General features: G+C 40.5%; 1 pseudogene; it reads left to right on the top strand.

Moving 5' to 3' along the window:
* The first annotated feature begins 14666 nt into the window (after nucleotides 1–14666).
* LOC121465521 lies at nucleotides 14667–15294 on the top strand (annotated as a pseudogene).
* Nucleotides 15295–15673: the final 379 nt, after the last annotated feature.

Genomic DNA, 15673 nt, shown 5'->3' with positions numbered 1-15673 from the left:
CCGTATGTGTACCCTGTAGTCTGTCACTCGCTTTCTCTTTAATCTTGTTTGAATGTACAGCTCACTCGTCCCTATTTTATTGACTCCATCACACGCACACTGTCACTTTTTATAAAATGGTCACTGCAGCATCACATCAAGCAAATTTTTGCTTCTGCAGTCAGTAATTTAGTGCCTTTATGGAATTGCAATTTCAGGGCTCACTGCTTGTTTTTCTAAAATGTACTTTAGGAATTAGTTACTCCAGCCACAAATCAGTTGAATTTATACACAGTTGTAATACAGTTTATGGCCTCATGGTACATTGCTTCAAAAACAGCAGATGTGAAATTATGATAAATATAATGAGTGTTTTTTTGCCTGATCTAGTGGAGTAGAGAAGGATGTGGAGCGTGTTTACCTATCCCATACAGTACATTTAATGTCTTAGTCAGGAGCCCTGACAATGGCTGATTAATGTCCTCATCTCCTTTATTAAAGATAAGAGTAGCACTGCAGTCAGGAGATAGAAAGCACACCATAAATCTTCGTAAAATGAGCAGTCAAATAATCACTCATCAGAAATAAAATCTACATACATTAACACTAACACTCAGCCTTCCATGCACACGCCCGTAAAAAGCGAGGGGAGATGGCGGCCCCGAAGTTTTAATTTGAACCAGTTCTTTAGCTTCCCCATCACCAACCCTGTAACCTGGATGCAAAAGCTGGCATTTAAAAGCACATGCGAAAGGAGCAGATGCCTCATCATTACATTAAGAGCATGAAGCAGGCAACAATTAAGCGATTCACTGGGAAGACATAATGCTGATCTATGCTAGCAATTAATCACAGAATACATTAGACAATGATGGGTGACCTACAAATTTTTGACAAAATAATTTTTCATCATGTTGGCGATTTCTTAGCCTAATATGCCTGCAAGGCACAGAGTCAAAACCTGTCATTTATTCCATCTCTCCTTGACAGGCGGCAACCTGTCTTCCAGACAAAATGAACATTATCTGTGCTCACTAGACATTTAGTGCAGGGCTTAGCTTATGACTAATGATAATCGACAGACAGAAATGTTAGCGTCTGGAATAATGTTCTCTTTGTTAAAGAAATTTCTCGAGGTAGACTTTTTTTTCCCCCAGAAAGATGTATATAGATAAAAAAACTGTTTTTTATCTGGGTGTTAATGCAACTCAAAGAACCAATATTTCCCTTCAACCACAATAAACAAAATGATGGGATTTTTTTAATTAACGTCTCATTTAAATACTGACCCTTGCCCGAAAAGCCCTTACATGGGTTAGGAACAGTGGTACAAAAGAGAGCTCCGAAGACAGAGCCTTAAACAAGAAAATATAGACAGGCTGTCTCGTATGCTTGTGCTCCAGGTTTTATTTTGAATCTTGTGGAAAGAACCTGGAAACATCCCGAGTGTGTATGCTGCAAATGTAAATAAAGAAAGGTTCTGCAGAGGACTGAATGGCCTCCACTGTTAGTGCTCTTCACGGTCATTTGTCGCTGGGGTCTTCAAAGCTGAGATGACCTAAAGCATATACTAGAGAAAGACCATTCTGAGTGGGAGGAATGCATAAAATTATAAGTTTATTAAATGAATTTAAAATTCCACAAGCAAGTACTTTGTCTTATAATTAATATAATTATTTTTATGGGCTTTGGATGAAGAGAAATGGATTTTCCTCTTAGTTATTTTTCTTCCGCATTCCATGTGCAAAATGCCATCATAGAGGTAGATTTTTCTCTGGATTCAGGCACCAAATTTCGATTAGCCTTAATGGGACTTACACATGCACACTGATGGGCGAATGAACCCCTTAGGCTGGAAATTTAAGAGAACAAATGGCAAGGACATCAAAATAGTAAAGTCTAATTTAAATGATCCATAAGCCTGCACAGCTCCTTCCCAGGGAAGCAAACCAATGTTATGCCTTACGATGTTTGGATGGTTTGGATAGCCCCGTAAATATGTCCTCCAGACTCATTGGTTAAGGGGAAATCTCTTTAGCTAGGAATGCAATATTTGACCACACATTCTTAGTTCAATTTTTTTTCTATATTGCATAATTCCCTGTTGCATTCGGTAGCACCATGTAGGTGACTGCTCCTCTCACAGCACCGTTTCATACCTATTGCAACAGTGCATATATCCCTTCTTTTCCAGAGATACATGGAAGAAAACTAGGATTCTTGTCCTCCAAATTATGAGTGGTTTATCATAACTGTCTCAAGTTCCTTCTGGGGGGAAATTCATTGTTGCCTGAAAGAGGAGATGAAAGGAAGGAGGAATGAAGAAAAGAAGAAAGGAAGGAGAGAGAGAGATGAAAATGAACCAAAGATTAAATCACAAAGGAGAATGGTCACACCTTCTATCTCCCATTCCTGAACCTCTACCACATTTGAATTACTTTCTTGGTAACCTCTCAGCAAGGCAGTAAGAACTAGGGACTGGGACACATCTCCTCAAGCACCTCGCAACCATAGCCAGCTAGCCACTATTTTAGAGTTGTTTTGTTGTCAGGGCAAAGCCAGGTTTGTATTCACTGTCCGTTTTTCTATATCGGAAACCTTCAGAAATTCCTTTGTGTTATTCAGAACTGTGAGCACAACAAAACTATGAATGAGTTAGAAGGACCTGTGCCAACAAATGGCCATTTGGTACAAATCATCTATTAAATGCCACAAAACAGTAAACTAAATTTATAAAAAAAAAAAAAAGGAAGGAAGGAAGGAAGGAAGGAAGGAAGGAAGGATAATGAATTGTGAACCAGGGAAATGCCGCACCTCTGCTCCAACAAGAGACCTGAGTTGGTTCCCAGCATCCATATCCAACAGCTCACACCATCTGCTACCCCAAATCCAGGGAGTCCAATACCCTCTTCTGAACTCAGTACACACCTGCATTCACACCTTCACAGACATACACATAGACACACATAGATGCATAAAAATAACCTTTTATTTAAAAAGGCAATTGGTGTTTAAATTTTCTTTTTCTAAAATATGTATGTATTTATTTATACATATAATATTCTGTCTATGTGTATGTCTGCAGGCCAGAGGAGGGCACCAGACCTCATTACAGATGGTTGTGAGCCACTATGTGGTTGCTGGGAATTGAACTCAGGACCTTTGGAAGAACAGGCAATGCTCTTAACCACTGAGCCATCTCTCCAGCCCCTGGTATTTAAATTTTCAAAGTGTCCAATCCATATTGGAGCTGAAGAACCAGAGGGGAGTGTCTGCTAATTCTAACTCCGGAAATACCTTACTTTGTGAACTCACCATCTTGCAGCTTTTATTTCATGTCTCGCTCATCTTTTCTTGTTTTTCCCTCATTCCTGTCTTCTTCCTACACAGTTTCAGCCAACAGACTTCTAATAGACTGCTTCTCACGTGAGGGAATGTAACTCAGATGACAGAGCACCTACCCAGGATGCATAGTGCCTGAGCTCAAGCTTCACACACGAAACAGATTCTTCCTCAGTTGTAAAACAGAAATGGGTGGAAACCGAGAAGGGTGTGTCATCTCATGGGACGGATAGTTGACACTGGTGTGGTCACTGGCGTGGTGTGTGTGTGTGTGTGTGTGTGTGTGTGTGTATGTGTGTGTGTGTGTGCTTGACTATGAATGTGTGGACAGAGGTCAACCTTTGGCATCTTCCTCTATCATTCCTCATCTTGGGTTTTGAGATGGTCTCTCCCTAAATATGGGGCTCATTGTTTTGCTAGATTTCCTGGCCAGCAAGCCCTGAGATCTACTTGTCTCTCCTCCAGCAACTCAGCCGTAGAGTCACCACATGTGACTTTTTATGAAGGTACTGGGAATTTGAAATTGGTTCTCAGGTTTGCCCAGGAATCAGCTTACCCACTGAGCCATCTCTCCAGCCTCATTGCTTTGACTGTGACATCCATGAGATGTTCATCAGAGGAACCATCCTCCTTCCAAAGGCCAGGCCTTCCAACAAACTGTGTTCATCATCATAAACCAGATCAACTGAAGTCCATTTCTTTGTTGCAAAACATAAGACATCATTCTCTTATACATCACCAGGATCAGGTTCTTGACAGCTAGAGCATCTCCACCCTGCTCGCATGCCTACAGTCCGGGAATAAGAACGATCATCAGGATTTTCTTCAGCTTCCTGCTTGTGTTCATCTCTGACAACGCTTTGTAATCTTTTACAGAAGAATGAACTAACACAAGGAAAAAAATTACTGACCTTTCCAACAGCACGCAGAAGAGAGAAAATTGAAAGTAAAAACCCCTGGTATAGAAAAAGTACCCCCAAAGTCTATGGGTAACAGGCACTGTCCCCCAATGTGTCAAGACAGCACTGAAGAACTGATTCTGGCATACATAGTTCATAAAGATAGCTGTAATTAATGTTATGTAATGATCGTATAAAATAGAGTAGATTCAAGTTACTGGTGACCCCAGTATGGTTGAGCTTCAGGAAGCCCAACCATCATTTAACTCAGTTCCTTCTTCATCTTTCTGCTGAAAATATCATAGCTCATTTCTTCATTCATCTGGTAAATATTTGCTGAGTTTCCACTGTGCGCTGATCATGTCCCAGGTGCTAGAGAACAGCTAAGGGGGAAAGCAGGGATGACGACAGCCCTGTTTGTAAAGGCTTTTAAGCTGGCGGGTGAGAACGGGTCAGTTTACTCTGCTCACAGAACACTGCTATGGTTTGGATGTGCAGTGCCGCGCACAGGCTCCTGTGGTAAAGGATTGGCCCCCAGCTGGCGGCCTGTTTGAGGAAATGGTAAAGATTGCCTGTTTCAAATGCTATCCATAAGGCGGACTGTCCATGTTGCAAAGCCTGTCTGCTTGCTCCCTGTTAATGCGTGGCACCGAAAACATAACAAACATGAACATTATACTAATACTGCTACTTCTAATATTTTTGCCTTGTTTTTTTTGCGGGGTGTGTGTGGGGGGGGGGCGGGTCTCATCTTCCTGACAACTCAGGTTAAAATTCTGAGAATCGTCTTTAATTTCTTCATTCGGTTCACCCCGAGCATCCAGTCTTTCTTCCATCGTTGACTGCATGTGTTTTCCATGAAACCATCATGTCTGCCTTTTCCATCCCAGTCCAAACCTCTTAGCCTCAGACTAAAACAATGCCGTCCTAACCATTAGCTTCTTCCATTCTTCTCTCTGCTGATCCATTCTCCCCATATCATCAGAGAAGTAGACCTCTTCATTCTCCTGCATACAGATTCCTACCCAGACCTACAGACTCCCCTCTGTGCGTCTCCACCACCTCGCTTCTCAGGAGCACTTCCCTGCTGTGCTTGGATCACAATGCCTTTGTGTTCTTCAAGCTAATCCACCCCTATCCTATTTCTCTCCCATAGTCCTTCACTAACCTCTCTCCTCCACATAGTCTGCTTAGTGAGAGCGCTTTCTCACAAGCTTGACAAACAGCTGACAGGGCAGCTAAAAGGGACGAAAGAGTTATTTTGTCCCACGGTTTCAGAGATTTGCTTTCAGTGTCTGAATTATTGAGCCAAAGCAAAAAGTCCAATGCCAGTATAAAGAGGGATGGCAAAGGGCTATCTGACGATATATAATTTATGTTATATAACATCGTAGACTATTTTAGCATAAAAGACAGGAAAATACCTAAAGTAAAATGAAAAATAACATGTATATTGTCTCAGCTGATTCTCGTCACATACAAAGCTATTCTACTGCTTGGACATCACACCTGCCTATTTCTAGATGGTATGATTTGATTTAGATTATCTTCTGAGGCCCTAAGAATTTTTACATACTTTTTTTAATTTATTTATTTATTAAGGATTTCTGCCTCCTCCCCTCCACCGCCTCCCATAGCCCTCCCCCTCCCCCAATCAAGTTCCTCTCCCTCATCAGCCCAAAGAGCAGTCTGGGTTTTCTGCCTTGTGGGAAATCCAGGGACCTCCCACCTCCATCCAGGTCTAGTAAGGTGAGCATCCAAAGTGCCTAGGTTCCCACAAAGCCAGTACGTGCAGTAGGATCAAAACCCATTGCCATTGTTCTTGAGTTCTCAGTAGTCCTCATTGTCCGCTATGTTCAGCAAGTCCGGTTTTATCCCATGCTTTTTCAGACCCAGTCCAGCTGGCCTTGGTGAGTTCCCGATAGATCATCCCCAATGTCTCAGTATGTTGGTGCACCCCTCGCAGTCCTGAGTTCCTTGCTCATGCTCTCTCTCCTTCTGCTCCTGATTTGGTCCTTGGGATTTCACTCCGGTGTTCCAATTTGGGTCTCTGTCTCTGTCTCCTTTCATCGCCCGATAAAAGTTAATCTCCAGGAGGATGACTCTGTGTCTTTCTTTGGGTTCACCTTCTTATTTAGCTTCTCTAGGATCACGAATTATAGGCTCAATGTCCTCTATTTATGGCTAGAAACCAAATATGAGTGAGTACATCCCATGTTCCTCTTTTTGGGTCTGGCTTACCTCACTCAGGATAGTGTTTTTTATTTCTGTCCATTTGCATGCAAAATTCAAGAAGTCATTGTTTTTTACTGCTGAATAGCACTCTAATATGTATATATTCCATACTTTTTTCATCCATTCTTCCGTTGAAGGGCATCTAGGTTGTTTCCAGGTTCTGGCTATTACAAACAATGCTACTATGAACATAGTTGAGCATATACTTTTGTTGTATGATAGGGCATCTCTTGGGTATATTCCCAAGAGTGGTATTCCTGGGTCCAGGGGTAGGTTGATCTTGAATTTCCTGAGAAACCGCCACACTGCTATGAACTATGAACACCTGATTTTCGATAAAGGAGCTTAAAGTATACAATGGAAAAAAGGAGCATCTTCAACAAAGTGTGCTGGCATAACTGGATGTCAACCTGTAGAAGAATGAAAATAGATCCATATCTACCACCATGCACAAAACTCAAGTCCAAATGGATTAAAGACCTCAATATCAGTCCGAACACACTGAACCTGATAGAAGAGAAAGTGGGAAGTACTCTACAACACATGGGCACAGGAGACCACTTCCTACGTATAACCCCAGCAGCACAGACATTAAGGGCAACATTGAATAAATGGGACCTCCTGAAACTGAGAAGCTTTTGTAAAGCAAAGGACACTGTCACTAAGACAAAAAGGCAACCCACTGGCTGGAAGAAGATCTTCACCAACCCCGCAACTGACAAAGGTCTGATCTCCAAAATATATAAAGAACTCAAGAAACTAGACTGTAAAAAACTAATCAACCCAATTATAAAATGGGACACTGAGCTGAACAGAGAATTCTCAACAGAAGAAGTTCAAATGGCCAAAAGACACTTAAGGTCATGCTCAACTTCCTTATCGATCAGGGAAATGCAAATCAAGACAACTTTAAGATACCATCTTACACCTGTCAGAATGGCTAAAATAAAAAACACCAATGATAACCTATGCTGGAGAGGATGTGGAGTAAAGGGGAACACTCATCCATTGCTAGTGGGAATGCAATCTTGTGCAACCACTCTGGAAAGCAGTGTGGCAGTTTTACATCCATTTTTATGATTTTTTTTTTACCCATACTCTCTGGAAATCTGGATGAATGTCCTAAAAACTACTAGACCAGACTGTATGTGCTGTATTCTTCTGGACCTTGAACTAGCAACAGTAGGTAGCAGTCATCCTGGATGTGAACAAGACAACTGTGGTTGGCAATAGTTTGGAGATTTGGGTGGCTACAATGTCCACGTTACATTTTTCTGTGCTTCCTTTTCTCGGCACCCCAAGAGAACTTGAAGAGTACATGATTGTGTTGTGTAAATTCCTTTCATTTAGTCCCGGATAGAGCCTCAGTGTACAAATGAAGCCATAATTCTTGAAAAGCTAAGTGGCCTAATCAATTTTGTTTTATTTTAAAAAAAATACTAAAAAAATAAAAAAAATAAAATAAATTAATAAATAAATAAAAATAAAAAAAAATAAAAAAAATACTTTTAGGACTGTACATATACCTCAAAGATAGAGTCCTTGCCTGGCATGTGTCAAGCCCTGGATTCAATTCACAGCACCAAAATCTATCAACAGACTTTCATCTAATCTTTCAAACTAAAATTCGTTTTGCATTTTGTTCATACAGGGGATGTTTCATACAGTCATGTACCCCAATATATTTTATACCTACTTTTCTCTGATTTTTGCTTAGAAATTCATATCCATAATACTGTGTCAAATAAAGGCTTGAAATGATTTTTGGTCATCTTGAGGACATTTTCTCAGGGTAAAAGTAGTCATCTTCAACCGCACAGAGACTGACCTCATCCGGTGATGATTTCATGTTAGTTATATCAGGGCAAACTTTACCCCAGGTGTCCCTTGGGCTTACATAGACATGACAAGAACATGTTACCGTTATCACTTGCTATCTGGTGCTCATAGAGAAAAGAAGCAAGCAGCTCTCCCCTTTACAGGCAGATGAAATCTTAAAGTCACACTCTGCTTATGTACTCAGTATTTGTGGAGGCATAACACAGTACCACCCACGTACTTATTTGTTGAACGTTTCCCCTTGTCCCTCAATCTTTTTTCAATCCTGGGTTCATAGCTAGAATGGCATAGCAGACTATATTGCATCTCTATGGTAATTTAATTGAACTATAGTCAGCTATGGTCTAGATTGCTCCTCTTAGAAGCCAGGGCTGAGTGCAAGCAGTGCCAAGGCCTAAGCTGTTGTCAGCAATAATTACTAGCTAAAGAGAGATATGAAAGAATATGACATTCTACATAAATACCCAGAAATAAAAGCCAGAGTATACATGAGGATACCTATATGGGTAGTTTAACAAAACCATACATTTCTTTGTCAAAACAGTTCATAACTGATTAGCTGATAAACTCTCAACAACCCCTCCCTTACATCTTTATTTAAGTCTATGTGCTAGCTGCTTGCTCCAAGCACAATTCTTTAATGGATGTATATGTATAAATAATCTGAAAATGAAATAAATGACTGAAAATGTATGTGGGAACCAACCAGAAAGAAGAAAGTTCTGATAGTATGCTTTCCCTTTTTGAATCAGAAAGAATAAATTTAACCTCAAAAATCAAAGGAAAAAATGAATGTCTCTACCCTCTTTAATTGCTACTTTTGAATGGAGTAGTAATGACACACACACTCCAGCAAGCTCAACGACTCTGAGCGTTGCCCTACGATGGCGGATGAAGACTTCCATGACGCAGACACTCTGTAGTCGTGTGCTGGATGTCCAGCCCTTGGTCTGTAAAGTCAGAGTCAGAAAGTGAAAACTATCAATGCCATCATTGCAGAAACCCTCTTCCCTTCCCCCACTTTTAAGCTAACTTTGTAGAAAAGCCTCTACTGAAGAGGTACTGAGGAAAAGAAGCTACATGGTTAAGTTTAAAATTTGCTTTTCTAGTAGTTATGGAAACAAGTTTATTTTCAGATGAATTTGCATTCGCTCTGGAATACTGTTGGAAACTTCCTCTCAGTGATACCTATGACATCTTCGTGGAAGATGAAGGAATAATTGGTTAATAAGTTAGGATGAACACCAAAAACTAGTAAAATGTTAACACAACCTAAGGAGAGATGGAAGACGAAGTCTAGGCCTAAGGTCATTTTGAACATTAACAAGAAAAAGGAATATATGGAAAATGTCACCTTGATGTGAAAATTACCTCACACCATTATGTAAGAATTATCGCACACCAGCATCTCAAACAAAGAAAAAATAAATTTAAAAAAAAAAGGAGCTTTAATGGCAATCCAATCACTAGCTTACTCTCCAGGAGTCTCAGGACCTAATACGGAGATGTAGGCTTGAGTAAGGGTGTGGTCATGTTTTCCCAAACACTCAGCGTCCATCCCAATGTGGTGGTTGCCTGACAGGTGAAACCTTGAGATTGTCAAGGAGTTTAACTACCATCACTTTAACCACCCACGCTTTCATCATTGCAACATTAATGTGAAGTGTTCTTTCATAGCTTTGATCATTCTTATCCTTGTCTGTTCTATGGAAAAGCTTTATAACAAAGAACCTTCTGGAAGAAGATGCCTTAAATCATCTCATCACAACTTAGGTGGTATTTTTACACATTACTTTCTTAAGTTGTATCAAATAAGTCAGCACAACCTTTTATGTTTTCTATTAATTTACTGAATATTCAACTTACTCCCCCAGTTAATGTATAAGTTTATCCATGATAAAGTCCTTATGAATGATAAAGTCTTTGTCTCATAAATAAACTATTGGTTTTTCCAAAAGATGTAGTTCAATGAGAAAGTAAGATTTGTTTATGTATATGGAAAGAATATATATAAGTAATAAGAATTTTACTTACCTGGCCAGGCAGTGCTGGCGCATGACTTTAATTCCAGCACTCAGGGGGCAGAGCCTGGAAGATTCTGAGTTTGAGGCCAGACAGAAATCCTGTCTTGTAAAACAAAACAAAAACAAAAACAATAATTTTATTTATCCATTTACAAATTTCACAAACTCTATCAAGAGTGATTCACTATTTTACTGGTTGGGTGGGTAAATGATTGATTGGTTGGTCCACTGGTTGGTTTTTCTTGAGTGAGGGATCAAACCCAGGACCTAGAGCTCACACTTAGAAGTGCCATATTATTGAGCAGTGTCATTCACTCTTAACTTGAGCAGAGATGTGGCAGTAGTTTGAGTAAGACCCCTATAGGCCCATACACTTGAACGTTTGATCCCCAGTTGGTGGAACTCTTTGGGAGGAGTTAGGAGATGCAGCCTTGTTGGAGGAGGTGTGCTGCTGGGAGTAGGCTCTGGGGTGTCAAAAGCTTGTGTCAGACCAAGACTCTTGCCCTGTGCTTGCTGCTTATGGATACGGATGTATGTTCTCTGCTGCTGCTCCAGTGCCAGGCCTGCCTGCCCAGTGCTATGCCCCATGATGCATGGATTCCTCTTCTGCTCAATAAGCCTCAAATTTAATGTCTTCTTTTAGAAGTTGCCTTGGTCATGCTGTTTTGTCATTGCATAGAAAAGTAACTGAGACATCTAGTAATCATTTTTAAAGTAAAGAGGGAAGATAAACATTAGGGTCACTGGAATACAGTCAGCAGGTGAATTGAGGAGGAGAAATTGAAGAGGTGCATTTGTAAGAATAAAACTGCACTCTGCCCATAGACAAGGTCTCATTGCTCTGGACGCCCACTAGAAACCACCTCAAGAACCCATCCTCTCAAAAACACTTTGTCTCCATGATTCAGTTATTAAATTCTCCATCTACCTCTGAGCACATCTTCATATAAAACATAAGCATTCAGCCCATGGGTTCTTTTACCAAAAGTCCTTAGCCACGGTCTAAGATCTTTGCTGAGAAGAGAGCCCACATCCATCACCCATCCACATAACTAACAAAAACCCAGACAGTGAACTCTTTAGGGAGTTACTGTAGATTATAAATAATCTAAGTAATGCTAAGCTCTAACAAAATGGTAAATGTTTAATGGGATATAAATACAGTCGCATTAAATGTCAGTCATCTGATTCCTGTCATGGTCTTCAGAGAATTAATGAAATGATTAACTGAAATAATTAATCTTAGTACTTGTTAGATCCACTATTGTTTCTTAAAAGTAGTATGTGAGGGCTGGAGAGATGGCTCAGAGGTTAAGAGAACTGACTGCTGTTCTGGAGGTCCTAAGTTCAATTCCCAGCAACCACATGATGACACACACCCATCTATAATGAAATCTAGTGCCCAGAACACCATATACATAATAAATAAATTTTAAAAAAAAAGTAGTATGTGAATCAAACCTTAGAACTACACTCTGATTCTGCTAGCATGATATATAAAACCACTTTCTGATATCATTATCGACAATTGATTAATTGATGATTGATTAATGATGATTGATTAACCATCAAAAGTATTTTAAGCTGGGTGGTGGTGGCGCACGCCTTTAATCCCAGCACTTGGGAGGCAGAGGCAGGCGGATCTTTGTGAGTTCAAGCCCAGCCTGGTCTACAAGAGCTAGTTCCAGGACAGGCTCCAAAACCACAGAGAAACCCTGTCTCGAAAAACCAAAAAAAAAAAAAGTATTTTTACATACAGAATATACACAGGTTATAAAATGTTAATAACCATGTATTTTAATACAGGATTTATGTGTCTGTGTTCTATAGCAAACATCGAGGTTTTGTGTTTCCTAGATACCATCTGTTGAGAAAACATTGGCTGTGTGTGTCTGTTGTGGTTTTGTAAATACAGGGGTTTTGTGTTGTGTCACTAAGGGAATACATTTTTTCTCTTAGAAGTAGGTTCATGGTTGGTGGTGCCGTCTGTCTTACGGTTGATGGTATAGTCTACATTGTCAAGCACCAAGATGAATTTCAAATACTCAGCAGTCATAATCCTTCTATGAAAATGGTATTCTTTAGTGAAAGGGTGCAACCATGATTTGAACACAATGAGTACAGGTGACGACTTCCTGCTTCCTGTAAATAATGGATCAGGTTGGACACTGGCCTACTCTAGAGAGAAAGGTTCAAAGTCATACATTCCTTCATCAGAACTCTTCCTGTGTCAGACAGCAGAAGAACCTCTCGTGGGTGAGAAAAGAAACCTCTTTTAGCACTAAGAAATATAGCATACCGAGTTTTACTGTATTTGTTCATTAATAGTTTTTCCTCATTCCCAAACCCATGCTTACTTAAGAGCTAGGCTTGATAAATGAAAACATGAAATCAAATACTAACTCAGAAGAGAAAATTACTACTCTAGAGGTATAATTGCATATTTAGGGCCCACAATTGCCTCAAAGTCAAAAATGTCTGACACACTGATTTTTCTCTAGAACCTTTGCTTTTAAAAAAAAAAATCAAGCTAAGAATGGTCAGACACACAGACCACCACTAATGATTGCTTTACAAGGACTCAGAGAAAGATTTTGGGTCTTTCTCTGATCTTGAAACCCAGCCTGGCACATGGCGATACTCCTCTGAGCTGTGATCATTTTACCTCTGGGTACAACATTTCAAAGCAAAACACCTCAAAAGTTACGAAGAAAATGCTGTTCTCTGCATAGTAGCAGGAAAACAGCAGGTGTCTGGACTGTCATAGCTAAAAGAACTTGCCGGGGGGGGGGGGAGACTTTTTCTTAATTCTTTCTATTTGTGTTTTTATTTCTTTAATTTTTTAAAGTAAGCAAATTGGGGGGAAAATAAAATCACCTTGTCAGAGGGCTGACCTCTATTTTACATAATGTGTAACTAAAAATCTTATATCCTAAAACATGTAAATATATGCAGATCTGAGCACAAGACCTCAAAAAAGAAATGGTTTAGCAAGACAGCAGAGACTACGGAAAACACTGGGGCTCTTGAAACCTGAAACTTAAAAATATATTATCAGAGTCTTGTCGTGACCTATACTTTGTATCCTGGAAGTTTGTTGGCTTAAGGAGAAGTCTGGGGCTGTAAATATCTCTTATTTATTTGACCTTGAAGCTATAGGAATGGGAACTGCTGATTCAGCCCAAGAGCTGATATGGCTCTAGTTTCAGACCAAGCACAAGGCTTTAAGGTGGCTCAGCGGTGCCCAGGCCTAAGTGGGGGAGGGAGGAGGCAAAGTCTCTGTCTGCTACAAAATAAATCTTTTCTTGAAAGATACTGTAGCTAATTTGTAAGCATTCTAGCCAATAGTAGTAACAAAAACAAAATGAATAAGACTTTTTCCGACCATCCTTTTTTGTTGTTATTGCTACATCTTGGTGAAAAAAGAAACAGAATAAAATTGCAGTTTGAAGAACTGGTCTGTGCTTTGAATGCCAACCTGCCAAGTGAGCTGCCCCACTGAAGCAATAGTGGTATAAATGTTTCAGAAGTGACCAACTGACTTTCTAATGTGAGGTTAGCTCCACAACAGAAGATTCATTCCTGGTACTGTAAAGCAAGTCAAAGTCTCATGACGGAGGAGGTCTTAGGTCTTGGGAAGAAGTCTGCAATTTTTGTGTAGCTAAATTGACACGGCTCCAAATTCCCTTCTAAATATTTATATTTATACTCATAGACAAATGCTACTCTCAGTTGTAATCAGAGAAACTTCTATCCACAGTGAACAGCAATGAACGCAAAGATTCATGGCTGCTCTAGGTCATGAGAATAAGTGATGATTGCGTGCTTAGGCTTAAGCACGACATGTATACCACTCTCTTTGAGACTCTTGGAACATTTCAGCAGTGGGGATGGAGAGAAAATGAAGAGCCAGACGATAAGAAAGAGGGCTGTGAAATGTTGTTGTCTAGACAAAGCACAGCCATTGCAGTCGCTCTACAGTAGCTGAGGTTGTTTCCACCTGCACAAGGCTCTGCCTGGCAATCGGCAATTAAGGATCAAGAAAGGTTTCAGGTGATTCTGTCCTGTCGTGGTGAACTCTCAGTTTCTGACAGATTCTGTGGTAGGGGTAGTCATTGAGTACTCACAGTTGAGTCAACCAGGTTGTGACAGAGCCATGGTCAGAGTTGGTCCTGCTCGGTGGGTTACAAAACAAAACAGAAAGATAAGGATATAATAAGGGGACTTGTAGGGAAAGGGGATGACAAAGACAGGAGGGAGATAGTAAGAGTAACCAGAATGCACTCTGTATGTGTGTAAAATTTAATCTGTTGTTTGGGAAAAAAAGCAACAATGCATTTCTTCAAAAATGAGTGAGGATTTAGAGAAAGAAGTGGCGGAGCCAGAAGTGAGGATGGTGAATGGCAAACCAAAGAAAGTTCGTAAACCCAGGACTATTTATTCCAGCTTTCAGCTGGCCGCGTTACAGAGAAGGTTTCAGAAGACTCAGTACCTCGCCCTGCCAGAACGCGCCGAGTTGGCTGCCTCTCTGGGACTGACGCAAACACAGGTGAAAATCTGGTTTCAGAACAAATGATCCAAGATCAAGAAGATCATGAAAAACGGGGAGATGCCCCCGGAGCACAGTCCCAGCTCCAGCGACCCTATGGCGTGTAACTCGCCACAGTCACCAGCGGTATGGGAGCCCCAAGGCTCAAGCCGCTCTCTCAGCCACCACCCTCATGCCCACCCTCCGACCTCCAACCAGTCCCCCGCGTCCAGCTACCTGGAGAACTCGGCTTCCTGGTACCCAAGCGCAGCCAGCTCAATCAATTCCCACCTGCCGCCACCGGGCTCCTTGCAGCACCCGCTGGCCCTGGCCTCCGGGACGCTCTATTAGAAGGGCTGCTTGCTCTCTCCTTCTTGCTCAATTTTGGGACTACAGTGTTTTGCTGTTTTAGAAATCAGAAAGACAGGAATTCATACGGGGATGTTTGGACAATGGAAGCAACAACAGAAAAAAATCATGTGTGAAGCTTTTTTTTTTTGCATGTAAGTTATTGCATTTCAAAGGACCCCCTCCCCATTTTTTACGAAAAGAACCTTTTTTTTTTTTGTGCAACTGTGGACACTATCAATGGTGCCTTGAAATCTATGACCTCAACTTTTCAAAAGACTTTTTTCAATGTTATTTTAACCGTGTAAATAAGTGTAGATAGAGGAATTAAACTGTATATTCTGGATAAATAAAATTATTTCGACCATGAAAAAAAAATGAGTGAGAATGCGTATATAAAAATGGGACTGCCTCTCTGTAGTAACGTAAGACTTAGAAATGAGAGTGACATGTTCCAAAACCATCCCGTTTTTCAACTA

The sequence above is a fragment of the Microtus oregoni genome, unplaced genomic scaffold (genome assembly GCF_018167655.1).
Source record: "Microtus oregoni isolate MIOR12 unplaced genomic scaffold, Mior012 000031F_ref0000149, whole genome shotgun sequence".
Taxonomy (NCBI): Eukaryota; Metazoa; Chordata; class Mammalia; order Rodentia; family Cricetidae; genus Microtus; species Microtus oregoni.
The sequence above is the reverse complement of the archived record's forward strand: the minus strand, read 5'-3'. Positions and strand labels throughout refer to the sequence as shown.